Below are 16435 nucleotides of genomic sequence, written 5' to 3'. Positions count from 1 at the left end.
CAGGGTCCGCCCCCCAGGTGTCCATCTCCATGTTGTTAAACTTGTTATCCGGTAAGGTTTCTACAGGATCTCTTGGTGACAGAAAGTCTGGCCCGATCTGGGCTTCTAACAATAGACCGATGCATTTCAATGAGGTGCCATGATCTCCTGCTAAGTCTCAAGTAGAGTGTAACGACCTTTGATGGGTGGTTGATGGGTCAGGCCCAGACACATTTGTGTATTTGTACAATTGGCCTGCCTGCGGTTTGACTGTGTTTGATTTCAATGTGCCCAATTCTTTAATTTAGAATATCCAATTTTATCAGCTTTAAAACTAGGCCCTGTTTATATCACCACAGTAGCGTTCCAACCCATTTAACCTTTCCTCATAAGACAATCCCTCCATACTGGGAATCATCCTAATGAACCTTCTCTGAACTGCCTCCAGTGAAATAATGGGGGCAATTCTCCTAAAAAGAAACTAAGTGCCCAACAGGTGGGAAAATGGGACTTGGTCAAAAGAGACATATTGGATGCAGAGGCAGGCAAGAGAACATCCAGAAGCCAGATGCCATGTACAGACTGGACCAAAGACTGGAAGAATCTGCCATGTTTTCAATATGCCACGGCTCTGGCATGCAAGCACTTGGCTGCCTACACAGAAAGACTGGCAACCACCTCAGAAAGTCATGTCTGGCAGAATAGTCAGTTGTTGCTGGATAAGCACTTAGACCTGCACAATATCATTCTAGCCATGGAAGCAGAGCAAGTGTGAGGAGGCAAGAGAGGGAACGGGACCTTGATCTCTCTGTTAATACAAGATAGCACCTACCTGAGGAGAAAGGGCACCTATCCTGTACTAGAATGTACACCCACCAAGGTGAATGTGTCTGCACTTGTGGAGGATACAGGTGATATATGGCAGCGCATCCTCTGAGTGTTCTGAGGTAGCTCCACAGAAATGGTGCTTGAGGTGGATTTGGAGTTGGGGGTGAAGTTCAGTGGAGCATCTCATCCTCATGCTCTCGGACTTGCCATGAGGACCTGCAATAGAGAATAACAGAAACTTGCTGATGGTTATGCTCATTCCCACCTCTGAAGAATGTTTCAGGCATGAGTCTTGTGTGTCTGTTTGTCAGACTGGGGCAAAAACAGAAAATGTTGGAAAGTCTCAGCGGGTCTGACAGTACCTGTGGAGGGAGAACAGAGTTAATGTTTTGAGTCTGGATGACCCTTCGTCAGAGTTGACAAAGAGGCTCCCTCACTGGGTGATGCGCGATTAAATCACTCGGGAGGCGAGATTGTACCCGAGAAATAAAGGCTTTTATTACTAACAAGAATGGAGCACACTATATACAATACAATCCCAGACTAAAGGGTCACCAGGCAGTGCAGTGACCTTTATACTTCTCCAGGTAGGCGGAGCCAACTGGAGTGTACCACAGAACAATATCAACAGGTAGAACAGCCCAACCCCAACCCCAACAGTGACAACAGTAACATATCTACAAATACCCATAGTGCTGACCATCCATGGCTCAGCACTCATAGTGGTAACCAACTATGGTTCACCACATTCACCCCTCCTTTAAAACAAAGGCCGGCGGGGCAAAAAAAAAACAGAACAACTGTTCATATATTCACAAGTTCAGTCGTATTGGAGGACCGCACCGTCTCTGCGACCTCCTCAACACTGGCGGTAGCGCCGGTTCTGGTGACCGTGGTGACCTTCTCTCCAAGGCGGTGTCCAGTGACTCCTCCAGTTCCTCACGGACAGGTGGACCACGAGGTGGCGACAATCTGCTGGACTTGAACACGCCTCGAGGTGGCGACAATCTCCTGGACTCAGGCAAGCTGTACACGGGAGTAAGAGGATTAAGTGGTGGTCCCGATACTGCCCGCGCCGTGTCAGGAGGGGAGATAAAGGTCAAGGGGTCCCTAACTAGGGGTGTGGGAGCGACTGGGGTTTCCAAGTCCCCTGCAGGCGCCAGATCTCTAATAGAGACCGTGTCCTCTCGCCCGTCAGGATATGCCACATAGGCATATTGAGGGTTGGCGTGGAGGAGATGGACCTGTTCAACCAAAGGGTCGGACTTGCGGGTCCTAACATGCTGCCGCAGGAGGACAGGTCCTGAGTACATCAACCAAGATGGTAATGAGGTCCCAGAGGAAGACTTCCTAGGGAAGGAAAACATCCTCTCATGTGGAGTAGCGTTGGTTACCGTACACAGGAGTGAGCGGATGGAATGGAGCGCATCAGAGAGTACGTCTTGCCAACGGGAGACTGGAAGACCTTTAGACCTCAACGCCAGTAAGACAGCCTTCCAGACTGTAGCATTTTCCCGTTCAACCTGTCCGTTACCCCTAGGGTTGTAACTCGTAGTTCTACTTGAGGCAATCCCTTTTGAGAGCAGGTATTGCCTCAAGTCGTCACTCATAAATGACGAGCCCCTATCACTGTGGATATAGCTGGGGTAACCGAACAGGGTGAAAAGATCCCGCAATGCTTTGATAACCGTGGCAGCGGTCATATCTGAACAGGGAATGGCAAAAGGGAATCGTGAGTACTCGTCAATCACATTGAGGAAGTACACATTCCGATCTGTCGAAGGGAGGGGGACCTTGAAGTCCACACTCAGTCTTTCAAAAGGGCGAGTGGCCTTAATGAGGTGTGCCCTGTCAGGTCGGTAGAAGTGCAGTTTGCATTCAGCACATACCTGGCAGCTTCGGGTTATGGACCTGACATCATCCACTGAGTAGGGTAGATTCCGGGCCTTTATGAAGTGGAAGAGCCGAGTGATCCCCGGATGGCAGAGATCATTGTGGAGGGCCTGTAATCGATCCTCCTGCACACTCGCACATGTTCCACGCGACAGGAGGGCTCATTGAGCTTCCCTGGATGGTACATGATATCATAGTTGTAGGTGGAGAGTTCGATTCTCCACCTCAAGATTTTATCATTTTTGATCTTACCCCGTAACGTGTTGTTGAACATGAACGCCACGGACCGCTGGTCCGTGAGCAGGGTGAATCGTTTTCCCGCCAAGTAATGGCGCCAATGCCGAACAACCTCCACAATGGCCTGGGCCTCTTTTTCCACCGCAGGGCCTTGGAGGGTGCGAGAGAAAAAGGCGACGGGCCTGCCCGCCTGGTTAAGTGTGGCGGCCAGGGCGAAATCAGATGCATCACTCTCCACCTGAAAGGGGATGGACTCATCAACGGCGTGCATCGTGGCTTTCGCGATGTCGGCTTTTATCCCCTCAAAGGCTAAGCGAGCCTCTGTTGCTAGGGGAAAGGAGGTAGACTTGATGAGCGGACGGGCTTTGTCCGCATAATTGGGAACCCACTGTGCATAGTATGAAAAGAAACCTAAGCATCTTCTCAGTGCTTTGATACAAGTGGGCAGGGGAAGTTCAAGGAGGGGACGCATACGGTCTGGATCAGGGCCAAGGACCCCATTTTCCACCACGTATCCGAGAATTGCTGGCGGCGCTTGCTAAATACGCACTTCTCCCTGTTGTAGGTCAGATTCAGGCGAGACGCAGTGCGTAAAAATCTAAGGAGGTTGGCATCGTGGTCCTGCTGGTCATGGCCGCAGATAGTGACGTTATCCAGGTACGGGAAGGTAGCCCGCAGCCCGTTCTGGTCCACCATTCGGTCCATTGCACACTAGAAGACCGAGACCCCATTCGTGACGCCAAAGGGAACCCTTAAAAAGTGGTAAAGACAACCATCCGCCTCAAAGGCCGTGTATTTTCGGTCCTCTGGGCGAATGGGGAGCTGATGGTAAGTTGACTTCAAGTCAATGGTGGAGAACACCCGGTACTGCGCAATCTGGTTGACCATGTCAGATATGCGCGGGAGAGGATACGCATCCAGCTGCGTGTATCTATTAATGGTCTGACTATAGTCTATGACCATCCGGGGTTTGTTTCCAGTTTTAACCACCACGACTTGCGCTCTCCAAGGACTAGTGCTAGGTTGAATGATCCCTTCCCTGAGGAGCCGCTGAACTTCAGATCGAATAAAGATCCAATCCTCAGCGCTGTAACGCCTGCTCTTGGTTGCGATGGGCTTGCAGCCTGGCACGAGATTCTCGAATAAAGATGGTGGGGTGATTCTGAGTGTCGAGAGGCTACACGTGGAGCGTGCTGGGCAATTTGGAGGCTGCTGTGCTCCCACTGAAAGTGGAGGGAGTGGCCCATCGTACTGCAGGGTTACACTCCTCAGGTGGACCATAAAGTCTAGTCCCAGGAGTATCGGAGCGCAAAGGTGCGGTAACACGAGGAGCCTGAAGTTCTCGTAAACTGTGCCCCGCACCGTTAGGTTGACCACGCAGCTCCCTAGCACGGTAACAGACTGGGACCTCGACGCCATCGAAATTGTCCGTCTGACAGTCGGAGACCGCACCGTTTCACGGTGTCAAGGTGAATGAAGCTTTCCGTGCTCCCGCTGTCAAACAAACAATGAATTTGGCGTCCATTTACCTCTATGCCCATCATGGACTTGTCGAGTCTGTGAGGCTTGGCCTGGTCCAGGATGATTGATACCACCGTTGGGTCTTGGGTGCAACTGCAGGCAGCTGAGATGGTTGATGATGATGACCCCTGCTGGTCGTCTGCGGTCGGTGCCGACCAAAATGGCTGCGCCCATGGATCGCACGTGGTCGGTGGCGCTAAAAGTGGCGGCCCCTGCAGGTCCCACGTGTCTTGCGTCTCCGTCATCAGGAATGGTGGCGCTCTGGAATCGCATGTGGTGGAAGACCTCGAAGAAGCTGGAGACAAGGAGACAGGCTCTGGAGAATCACACGCCGCGCTGCTAAACTTGGAGGGTGGTTTGGTCCTGCAGACTTTGGCATAGTGCCCTTTCTTCCCACACGCGGAGCAAAATACCGTTCTAGCTGGACATCGCTGCCGAGGGTGTTTCGCCAATCCACAGAAGTAACACTGCGGGCCTCCTGGAGCTGCCGCCGTCGTCAGGTCCAAGGTTGGAAACACAATCGCGCAGTTTTTCGGAGCCGCTGAGTAAAGTTGAGTCGGTGGCTGTACTTGCCACGATGTTCCCACGTGGTCGGTGGGGTACGTTTCTAGACTTCTGGAGGCCGTTTCCATAGTGTCAGTCAATTCTACTGTCTTAGCGAGGTCTAGATTACCTTGCTCTAGCAGCCGAAGGCGAATATACGACGAGCCGATTCCCGCCACGAACGCATCTCGGATCAAGTCGTTCATATACTGGGCCGTCGACACTGGCTTGCAGTTGCAGGCTCTGGCTAGCTGCTGAAGTTCACACAGGTACTGTCCTGTCGTTTCGCCGGGCTGCCGCCGTCGAGTGGCTAGAAGGTGTCGAGCATGGATCTCGTTTGGCGGTTTGTTGTACCGTTTCTTAAGTAGTTCGATGGCCCCTTTGTAGTCTTTTGGGCATCGCGGATTGATGAGTATACGGTGTCGCTTACCCTCGCGTGGAGGACCCGCAGTCTATCGGCGTCGTTTTGAATGGCTGTTGAGGCATCGATGTAGTCTTGAAAACACTTTAACCAATGGTCGAAAGTGTTCGACGCTCCTGCCGCACGTGGATCTAAAGTAAGCCGATCGGGTTTCAACATTTGCTCCATGGTTTTTTTTACCAAAATTTTGTTAGTAATAAAATTGATGCGCGATTAAATCACTCGGGAGGCTAGATCGTACCCGAGAAATAAAGGCTTTTATTACTGACAAGACTGGAGCACACTATGTACAATACAATCCCAGACTAAAGGGTCACCAGGCAGTGCAGTGACCTTTATACTCCTCCAGGTAGGCGGAGCCAACTGGAGTGTACCACAGAACAATATCAACAGGTAGAACAGCCCAACCCTAACCCCAACAGTGACAACAGTAACATATCTACAAATACCCATAGTGCTGACCATCCATGGCTCAGCACTCATAGTGGTAACCAACTATGGTTCACCACACTGGGTTGCTGAGAAGCTCCGGTCCCTCCATCTGCACACAAACAGTCCTGGTCTTTGGCAAGGTGCGGCACCAAAGGCTGCTGCATAAGATAAAGGTGCACGGTGTTACGGTTAATGTATTAGCATGGATAGAGGACTGGTTAACTAACAGAAAGCAAAGAGCGGGGATAAGTGGGTGTTTTTCTGGTTGGCAATCAGTGACTAGTGGTGTGCCTCAGGAATCATTGTTGGGACTACAATTGTTTACAATTTACATAGATGATTTGGAGTTGGGGACCAAGTGTAGTGTGTCAAAATTTGCAGATAACACCAAGATGAGCGGCAGAGCAAAGTGTGCAGAGGACACTGAAAGTCTGGAAAGGGATATGAATAGCCTAAGTGAGTGGGCAAGGGTCTGGCAGATGGAGTACAATGTTGATAAATGTGAGGTCATCTATTTTGGTAGGAATAACAGCAAAATGAACTATTATTTAAATGGTAAAAAATGCTGCTGTGCAGAGGGACCTGGGTGTCCTTGTGCATGAATCACAAAAAGTTGGTTTGCAGGTGCAGCAGGTAATTAAGAAAGCAAATGGAATTTTATCCTTCATTGGAATTTAAAAACAGGTTATGTTGCAGCTGTACAAGGTGCTGGTGAGGCCACAGCTGGAGTTCTGTGTACAGTTTTGGTCTCATTACTTGAGTAAAGATATATTGAAACTGGAGGGGTTGCAGAGGAGATTCAGTAGGTTGATTCTGAATCAGAGGGTTGGCTTATGATGACAGACTAAGTAGACTGGGACTATACTCATTGGAATTCAGAAGAATGAGGGGAGATCTTATAGAATCATATAAGATTATGAAGGGAATAGATAAGATAGAAGCAGGGATGTTGTTTCCAGTGGCAAGTGAAACTAGAACTGGGGGGCATAGCCTCAAAATAAGGGGGAGCAGATTTAGGACTGAGTTCAGGAGGAACTTCTTCACACAAAGGATTGTAAATCTATGGAATTCCCTGCCCAGTGAAGCAGTTGAGGCTACCTCATTGAATGTTTTTAAGGCAAGGATAAATAAAGTTTTGAACATAAGGGTTATGGTGCATGGGCAGATAAGTGGAGCTGAATCCATGAAAAGATCAGCCATGATCTTATTGAATGGCAGAGCAGGCTCGAGGAGCCAGATGGTCTACTCCTGCTCCTAGTTCTTTTGTTCACCATTTTTAACCAACTGCAAAGTTTTCCAAACTCCGGAAAAATCTGGCCTTCTCTGGCCCCTTACCAGCCTCCTCAAATTTCCTACCTATCTTTGTATCATCAATAAATCTGGCTGCAGTATACATGCTCCTTTTATATAAATCATGAATGTATATTGTAAATAGTTGGTGCTTCAGCATTGATCCATGTGGCACACTATTAGTTGCAGTTTGCCATGTTGAAAATGATCAATTTTTCCCAGTGCACTCTTTCCTGTTAATTAATTAATTTTCGTGCCATATTCTAATTTCTCCCTCATTAATTTTTATTAATCCTTTACTTCGTAAAATTTTCTTAAATCCGCTGGTCTGTTTTTTTAAATACTTTTCCAATTCAATCAAATCAAGTTCAATTCAGAGTCTCAACAAGTTGAGACATTTCCGATCCAAGCTGACAAGACAGGGTATGCAATCCTCTACCCTGTCTTGGGCCTGATCTACATGAGCCAAGCTGATTGGAGTAGGCGGACGTTTCCGCCCCCAAGGCTTGATCTCATTTGTATCTTAGCCAAAAGGCCGAGATACTGCTTTTAAAAATTGCTTCATATGAAAATGAAGCTTAAATGTAACCTAATGACTTCAACCAAGTGCAGCATCCGATCCATACCACACTTGATCTTAGCCAAAAGGCCGAGAATCCTCCGGTCTGTTATTAATCTTCACAGCATTGTATCAAATTTCTTTCAGTTTTATTCCATCTTTAGCTCCCTTAGTTAAACAAGGACAGTACACCTTCTCATAGAGTCTTTCTTTCTTAATGGAATATACCTTTTTTAAGAGTTTTGAAATACCTCCTTAAATGTCTGTCACTGCTTATCTACCCTCTTATTCTTAACCTACTTTTCAAATCCACTATGGCCAACTCTATCTTCATATCTTTGTAATTCCCTTTATTTAAATTTCAGACCCAAGTTTCTCATCCTCAAACTGAATGTGAAATTCTATCATGCTATGATCACTTTTGTCTAGAAGATCCTCTACTATGAGGTAATTAATTAATCCTATCTCATTACACATTACCCGCATGGAGTGTCTTTGAATGCAGAACATTCCCCCGCCACAGTATCCCAACGTATTTGCTTTTTGGGTTCCCCACAGAGCGAGTCCTCGGCCTGCCCATCTAGGGGGCCTTACCACGATGGATTTAATTGGGGGAATAGAATGCAGACAGAGGGATCCCCACCATCACCTTACCACCTGATTAAATGACACCCCACCACCAAACTCACAATGATGCAGGACATAAATTCTTATTCCGTTTGGTTCCAGATGTATTATTCTAAGAAACTGTACTGAGTACATTCCTGAAGGCTTCCATGGCCAATTTGATTTGTCCAATCAATAGGAAGAATAAAATTGCCCACAATTATTGCTGTACCTTTCTTACAAGCCATTCAAGTGTCCTGGTTGCCCAATGGAATTGAGCCAGTTATTCAACATGGTGACACACTAATGTGTACAACAGATGAGGGAAACAATTCAAGCACTCCATCTGCTGGAAGGACTTTAGGAATTGATCCAACCTAATCCAGCACCGGTGTACAGAAATGCATGACACGCTGATACATTGGAAGAAATTTGGCCAGCTATCATAGTTAGTACTTCACCGTGGCACTTAGACTGGGGAAAAACCATCATGTGCCTACGTACATGGAAAACAGTTCTAAAGCTTTTCTAATCTGCGCAATCAACGCACACATGAAATAAAGATACTCAACCAAAGATAAGCAGCTCATCCCTCCACTACTTCATCAAAATACTTTCTAGAACTATTTTTTTTGTCCAAATCTTCACCTCTCAATTTTTTGATTTCGTAATGGTTCCAAGCTTTTAGAAATCATTTAAATGAGCAACATCCTTTTCACTGGAAGACTCCCTTTTCCACAGTTCAGCTGTCAATGTGAAATAATTGTTCCTTCAGTTGACGAGTTGTAGTTTGCATTTATAATTATTTTCTCTGGTTCTTCCATTATATTGTATAATACACATCTCCACATCAACATTAGAAAAACAAAGGGTGGTATTTAATGGAGATGATGGAGACCTCACCTGCCAGCTGGAGAGTCAGCAAGAGCCTCGGGTCACCTATTTTTGGGAAGGCACACCAAAATAAGGCTGCAGTGGGCCTTCCCCTGGATTAAGGACTTGGGGATGGGGGTCCCACCTGCTGAGAGCTATCAGCCAATCACAGGTGAGCAGCTCTTCAATGCCTGGCAGTGCCTTCAGTATTCTACCCACCCAAGGCCCAGGATTGCCCATGGACCCAGCTGCTTTAATTTCAGAGTCGTGTCACAGGAAGGGAATCATGTGTGAGGGGAGATGGTGGCTCTCAGCCAGTGTCTCTGATCAGGCATGGAGTGTCTTTGAATGCAGACCATTCCCCCGCCCCAGTATCCCAACATATTTGCTTTCTGGGTTCCCCACAAAGCGAGTCCTTGGCCTGCCCATCTGGGGGTCTTACCACCATGGATTTAATTGGGGGAGTAGCATGCAGACAGAGGGATCCCCACCATCATCCTACCACCTGATTAAATGCCATCCCACCACCAAACTCACAACGATGCAGGACATAAATTCCCACCCAAGGAAATTGCTTGCCTCTGCTAGTACCCACTAAAGATGAACATTACACTGTGCTTCATTGATAGTTCAGTATTCTCATGACATACTGAGGAAGAGCTGGATTCATACTGGTCAAGGCAGAGTTGCTCCATTTTATAATTTTGTCCTGCCAAGAAAGGTGAGAAATTGTGCTTCTGATGGTGTGACAGTCACTCTCAATTTGTGCAGTAGGTCAAAGAAAGTATAATGAGAAAAAAACAATGAAAAATAACAAAAGAAATAGAGAGGTATTCCACCTCCACTAGAATTGATCAAGTTCCAGTACTAACACTGCCCTCTCTCGGTGATTAAAATGCTTACACATTCTAACCATCAACAAATTATGGGTAATAATGAGAGCTTTTTGGAAACTTTCATTTTTTTTCAATGAAATATCCTAATGTGGATGAGTAACTATTTCCCTCTTATTTTAATACATGCTTTGAAATCTATATCGTAATTACAATTTAAGTATTAACTAAAAATGCAACAGGTCTTATTCTATCACACATGCACACACTGGGCAGAATCCTCCCAGTGTGACTAAGTGCAATGGTGGGTGGCTCTGGCAGTGCTTTTTCCATTGACCAGAATGGTGGGATCCCATGCCAGATTCTGTGCTTGGAACCTTATTCATTATGCACAAGAGGGTTGCCCACCAAGTCACCTGACATGCTTGCAGCTGATTCATCTGCCTACCCTCAGCTGATAGTTCAATGGTCCCAACGCCATGCTTAAATACCAATCCAACACACTCATCTCACTCTCTCCAGCCCATCCATCTTCAACTGACCATGCAGCATGTCAACAATTCAGAGAGAAAAGGCTAGCAGCCTCAAGAAGTCTGTTCTTCCATTCAATCATATTCTCTCCGAGCCCATCACCTGTGAGGCACCCATTCCCCACTTGAACCTCTATTCTCAACCTCTGGAGTCTTCATCCATCCCCTTCCAATGAACAATATGGTGTCTCTTTGATCCCCTTGTTTGTGACTTTTTCGTGCAGCCATGTCAGAGTCCAGCTTCCCTCCCTTCGGTCTTCCCTGTGCCTTCCATTGTTTGCCTTCTTCATCCACCTCCTTGCCCCACTTGCCTGCCATCATGAGCCCTCACCCTTCCCCCTTTCATTGCACAGCCCTCCTTCCACAACGCTCTCTTTGTCTTCCATCATGCCTCCACCCCCATCTCCCTCATACCTCCTCACCTCGCACTCCACCCCTGGTCAAACCTCAAACCTTTGTTGCGGTGGCTGAATTAATCCCACAGCACAGTGTTGTCCAGATAGATAGAGGTGTGTGGCACCAGTGGAATAGGAAACCATGTACTCCCCAACCCAGGCGCAGTACTAAACCGAGATGCTGACACAGGAGGGTCCAGCAGCACGATGCTGTCCATGGAAACCAGCTCGGCATGGAGATGGAGAGCAGAAACCAGTCTGCCTGGTAGAGTGGTGAACAGTACATCAGATATAGTGCAGCACAATGGCAAAAGGGCTGTGTTGCACTCACCTCAAAGTCTCTTGCCAGCTGAGGGCCACCTTGTGCGTGCCACTCTTTAGCAATCATGTTTGACAAGGAGGTGATTTCCACTGGCTTGTTGCAAGATTGAAAGCCCTGACGGGACACTGGCAGGCAGCTGTTTTAATAAGCGTTCATAAAAAGCAAATGAATATAAATAGCATTTGCGCCACTTGCCAGTGGGATGACCATTAACCCACCATGAGGAGAATTGCACGGTTATTTTATGCCGTGGGTTTCTGACATTTTAGCTTTCACCAGGTTCTCCATGCCCGCCCGCCACCAAACCCACCACAGGCAGGTTGGGAGAATTCCGCCCTTAATTTTCAAATGCAATTCAATAAACATTTTGAAATTCATCCTCCAGTATTTCTTTCAAAATGTTAATGACCGGATAGATATTTTCTGAGGCTGAAAGAATATTATTCCATCACTTGGTTAGTTTAAATACTGCAGATATATCCACGAAATCTTGCACACAGTTCATTCTGCAGGATTTCCTTTCAATAAACAGCAACACAACTCAGAGGAAAAATATCAAATCCAAGTCCAAACATTTGGAAAATATTTAGAGCTTAAGGTAAAAGATAAAAGATTAAAAGGCATAAAAATAATTCAATTGGAAAATTTAATCATGTTATTGTGAAATAGGCCATTTTAAAATCTTATGAACTAATCTCCAAGGTTTTTGTACTTGGGTGATCAAACATATTGCTTGGGCAGGATTTGTGTGTGGACAAGGGGCCAAATTTTGTCCATTGGGAGTGGGAATCACATCACAAAACCCTGAACTTCATTTTTTTTTCCGCCTTCCTAACCCCACACCATTTTTCTGCGACTTTTGTGGGTTGGAAAGGCCTTGGTGTAAAATGCGCATGCATGCAATAGCAAATTTGAATTTCCGTACGCAAGCTATTTTTTCTGGTGCAGCTTTTTGAAGCCCTAAAAACCGCATCTCATTGGAGTATTTGTGACCACTGGGGGAAGCCTGCTGAGGAGTCTGGAACATTCTAAACTGTAAGTGCTAAATATTTTGACTATTTCTGAATCATAGAATCACAGAATGATAGAATTCCTACAGTGCAGAAGGAAGCCATTCGACCCATTGAGCCTGCACCGCAACAATCCCACCCAGGCCCTATAGATGTCACTGTTAGATGCTGCATTGCAATATAGATGTGTTTTTTGTGCAGCAATTGGTCACAGGACTCTGCTCTGCGAAGATAAGTTGACCAGCATTGACCAGCATTGTGTAAGTGTTGACATGTGTTGCAAAACTTTTCCCATTGGAACAAGTGCCATAATACATTCAAAAATAAGCTGGTAAGCTCTCTAGCTATGTTTTAGACTTAGATTTAAATGTCCAGATACCTTTAACCTTTAAAGAGCTTGCCCTGCTAATAAATGTTTTAAAAATCACATGTTGCATTTTAAGCAGTCTGCTTTGGAATTGAATTATAATATCATTCTTCTTTCAGTTTCAAGGTTGGGAGATAAAAGTTAATGTTTTGACAGCTGTGGCTATTATGTATGCTTCCCAGAATTTCCAAAAGCTGTTAGAATACTTAGCTCTATTGACACAGCTGCTTGACTCAGTAATTGACAATTTTAATAGGTTATAATGACATAATCTGCCTTTGATGTGGTTCCTGAATATATGGTTATTTCTTTACACAACTTGATGGCCACTTAAGGGATTAAGCATTTTTATGGGACTATAGATATCTTTTAGGGCCAATGACAAAGGTTTGAATGAGCTGTTTAATACATTGTTACATGGTCAACTTTTTTTTCACATGTACCTATTCCAATATATGGTTCCTGAGGATGGTACATGATGGATATGGGGTTACTTCAGCCACCTGGAAAACGCATTTCTCCCTCTTCAAATGAAAATCTGTGCAAGATTTCTTCTAGATTGCCCAGGTATTCCTGTCTGAAGCCCCTGTGACCAAGATGTCATCTAAGTATACTGCTAACTTGGGTAGCCCTTGAAGGATGTTCTCCATAATTCTTTGGAGGTGGCACAATCTGATGAGACTCTGAAAGGCAAACAGGTATACTTGTAGTCCCTTATGTGTGTTGATTGTCACATATTTCTGGGAGGACTTGTTCAACTCTAGCTGGAGATAGGCATGCCTCATGTCCAACTTGGAGAACATCTTGTCACCTGTTAACTTGGTGCACAGATCTCTGATCTGAAGCATAGGGTACCTATTGAGTTTGGAGTTCCGATTGACCGTCAGTTTATAGACCCTACAAAGACGAACTGATTTGTTGGTTTAAGAACAGGGACTACGGGCACAGCCCATTCTGCAATTTGCATTGGCCTTATTTTACCCAAGCTTTCAATGTGCCTTTTAGCTTTGACAAAGGGTCATCTGGACTCAAAACGTCAGCTCTTTTCTCTCCTTACAGATGCTACCAAGCCTGCTGAGATTTTCCAGCATTTTCTCTTTTGGTTTCAATGTGCCCCTTGTTCAGTTCCCCAGCATGAAGTAAGGGACTGGCTTGGCTCTGAAGTACCTAGTTGTAGTGATGGGGTGAAAATACATCTTGGCCTTGGCTCCTTCTATTTCCTCCAGGCCCTTCTGAAAAACTCCACGTTATCCACTGATAACTTCGTAAAGTGCCCGCATGCCTAGCCTGAAGATCTCCAACTAGTTGAGCTGAATCTGCTGGAGTCAATCTTTTCCCATAAGGCTTGGTCAGTGCCACTATACAACAATGAGCTGACAAACTGAATGTTACCTATAAGTCACTGGGGCCACTGTGGTGCCTTTTATTTGTAAAGGTTCCTCCTAGATGGTTAGCCTGCCTTTGTATCTTCCAACCTCACGAATTGAATGCCTGATTGGATGTGCTTATAGATACATAGAATCATATAGTGCAGAAGGAGGTCATTCAGACCATTGAGTCTGCACCGACCACAATCCCACCCAAGTCCTATCCCAATAACCTCATGCATTTATCCTAGCTAATCCCCCTGACCCAAAGGGGCAATTTAGCATGGCCAATCCACATAACCCGCATATCTTTAGACCGTGGGAGGAAAGCGAAGTACCCGGAGGAAACCCATGCAGACAGGGGGAGAACGTGCAGACTCCGCACAAACAGTAACCCAAGCTGGGAATCGAACCCGGGTCCCCGGTGCTGTGATGCAATAGTGCTAACCATTGTACCACCGTGATCTGTTCTCTGATAACGGAGACTGCAGCTCCCATGTCCACGTCCATCTTCAAGGGATGGCCATTCATTCATAATTCCATCATTATCAGGACAAGTTTTGTTGTAATAATATGATTCAGTTGCAGCGTTCCTGTCTTTGGAAGAAGGGATACATGCATGATGCACTCAGGTACCAGCCTCAGCTTTCTCCCTCGACAGTAGAAGTTTTGCCTATTCCTGAAACATTACCATGGCTGTGACCTTTGATAGTTTTTGCAGTGATCCAACAACGGGCAACTACACCTCTCTGGAGTATGTTCTTTAATACTCTTGGAGTCAGCACTACCATTCCTTGACACTCTAGTGATGACAATAGGGTTCCTATATCAAATGGGACCCTTTAATACCTGATTGACACAAACATCCTATAAAAACAAGGGAAGAATTCCAGACACAATTTTCTTCCTATTTTGGTCTCAGGTTTCAGTGTAGCAGGGGGAAGGGTTCTGGGACAAGATCAAATCTATGATCCAGAGGATGTGCAACCATGTAATCAGGTTTGAATCAAGCGCCAAAACTGTCCCGATGAGAATAATAAATATGCAAAATTCTCGATTGGAAACACCAAACCTTCAATTACACATCAAACTCACTGCACCTCACAGCAGAAACAAGAAAAATACAAGTTCAGATAAGGATGTATGTCACCAAGAATAAATGTGGGTAGAGAAGCCCAATGAAATCCAATGCTCCCCAGACCTGCACAACATGATTAGCTTCTTCCTGGGCACCAAGACCATCTATGGACTAAAACAAATCGTCCCTCCTCCCACCAATAATACTTTTCTCAACAATGATTCAGCTCTCTGGAAGGAATACTAACGTAGCCTTGGGAGTCAACTGTATCAGACTAAACTATCAAAACAATCCCTCAATAAATCTCTCAAGTGGTTGTGAGAGATCAAATTTGGCTATGCTGTCAACATTTGCTGTGGTACAAATGGCTCTCCAACAGATGAAGAATAACAAGGCATGTGGTCTGGACAACAGTCCTGCAGAGATCTATAAAACTGCTGGGCATGAAGTCTTGTTCAGACTCTCATGCTTTGTTTTTTACAAAATTCTAGGAAGAAGAAGTACTATTGGAATGTCAGTAGTTCTGCAATGCCATCATTGTTTCACTTTCAAGAATGCTGATTAATCCACTAATGGGAGTAAAGAGGCATATCCCTTGAAGAATCTCACATGAATCCTCCTCAACTGTCCCCTACCCATCAGCCAAGACATGCTTCAAGAGACCTAATGTGGCTTCTGACCATCCAGGAGAACTACAGACATGATTATTGCTTCTTAACAAATCCAAGAAGTATCTGGAACATTGCAAAGAGCCTTTATTGATTAATCGAAAATATTTGACTTCATCAATTGCTAAGCCCTTTGGGAAGTCCTCCAGCAACTTAGATGTTGTTATATTGTGGCACTCTAGCGTCGTGAAAGTATTTCAGGCTTCTCTAGGAACAAAAGGTATTTATTAATAAGAAGAACAAGGTACAGGAGTTGTAGTTCTAGGCTGCCCTGGAGTCAGGCACCAGTCTTTATGATGTTAACTACATGGCTAGTAGATGATTTTACCCGAGAGAGGACTTCGCCCAGTGGTCTGATCACTTACTCTCAGTTCCCCATTAGTTCCTCAGGTCAAGTGACTCTTCTACTATGCTGTCTTAAAGAGACAGACACCACATATACAACATCCCTCCCTCTTTAACTTTCTTATACAATCTTCAAAATCGATTCACTCAACCCACGTTCTAAATAAACATTATACACACAAGTTAAACATTTGTAAATCGATGAACAATTGCTACAATGAAGGGATCTTGAGGCTTGCATTTAGAAAGCTTTAACTATGCGCAGTTCCAAATATAATCATGCATGGGCTTCCTCCATACAGGCTTGCTGATTTCTGAGTTCTGTACTAGACTGTGCG

This window comes from Mustelus asterias, chromosome 15, assembly GCF_964213995.1.
Source record: "Mustelus asterias chromosome 15, sMusAst1.hap1.1, whole genome shotgun sequence".
Taxonomy (NCBI): Eukaryota; Metazoa; Chordata; class Chondrichthyes; order Carcharhiniformes; family Triakidae; genus Mustelus; species Mustelus asterias.
This window is presented reverse-complemented; position numbering follows the sequence as displayed.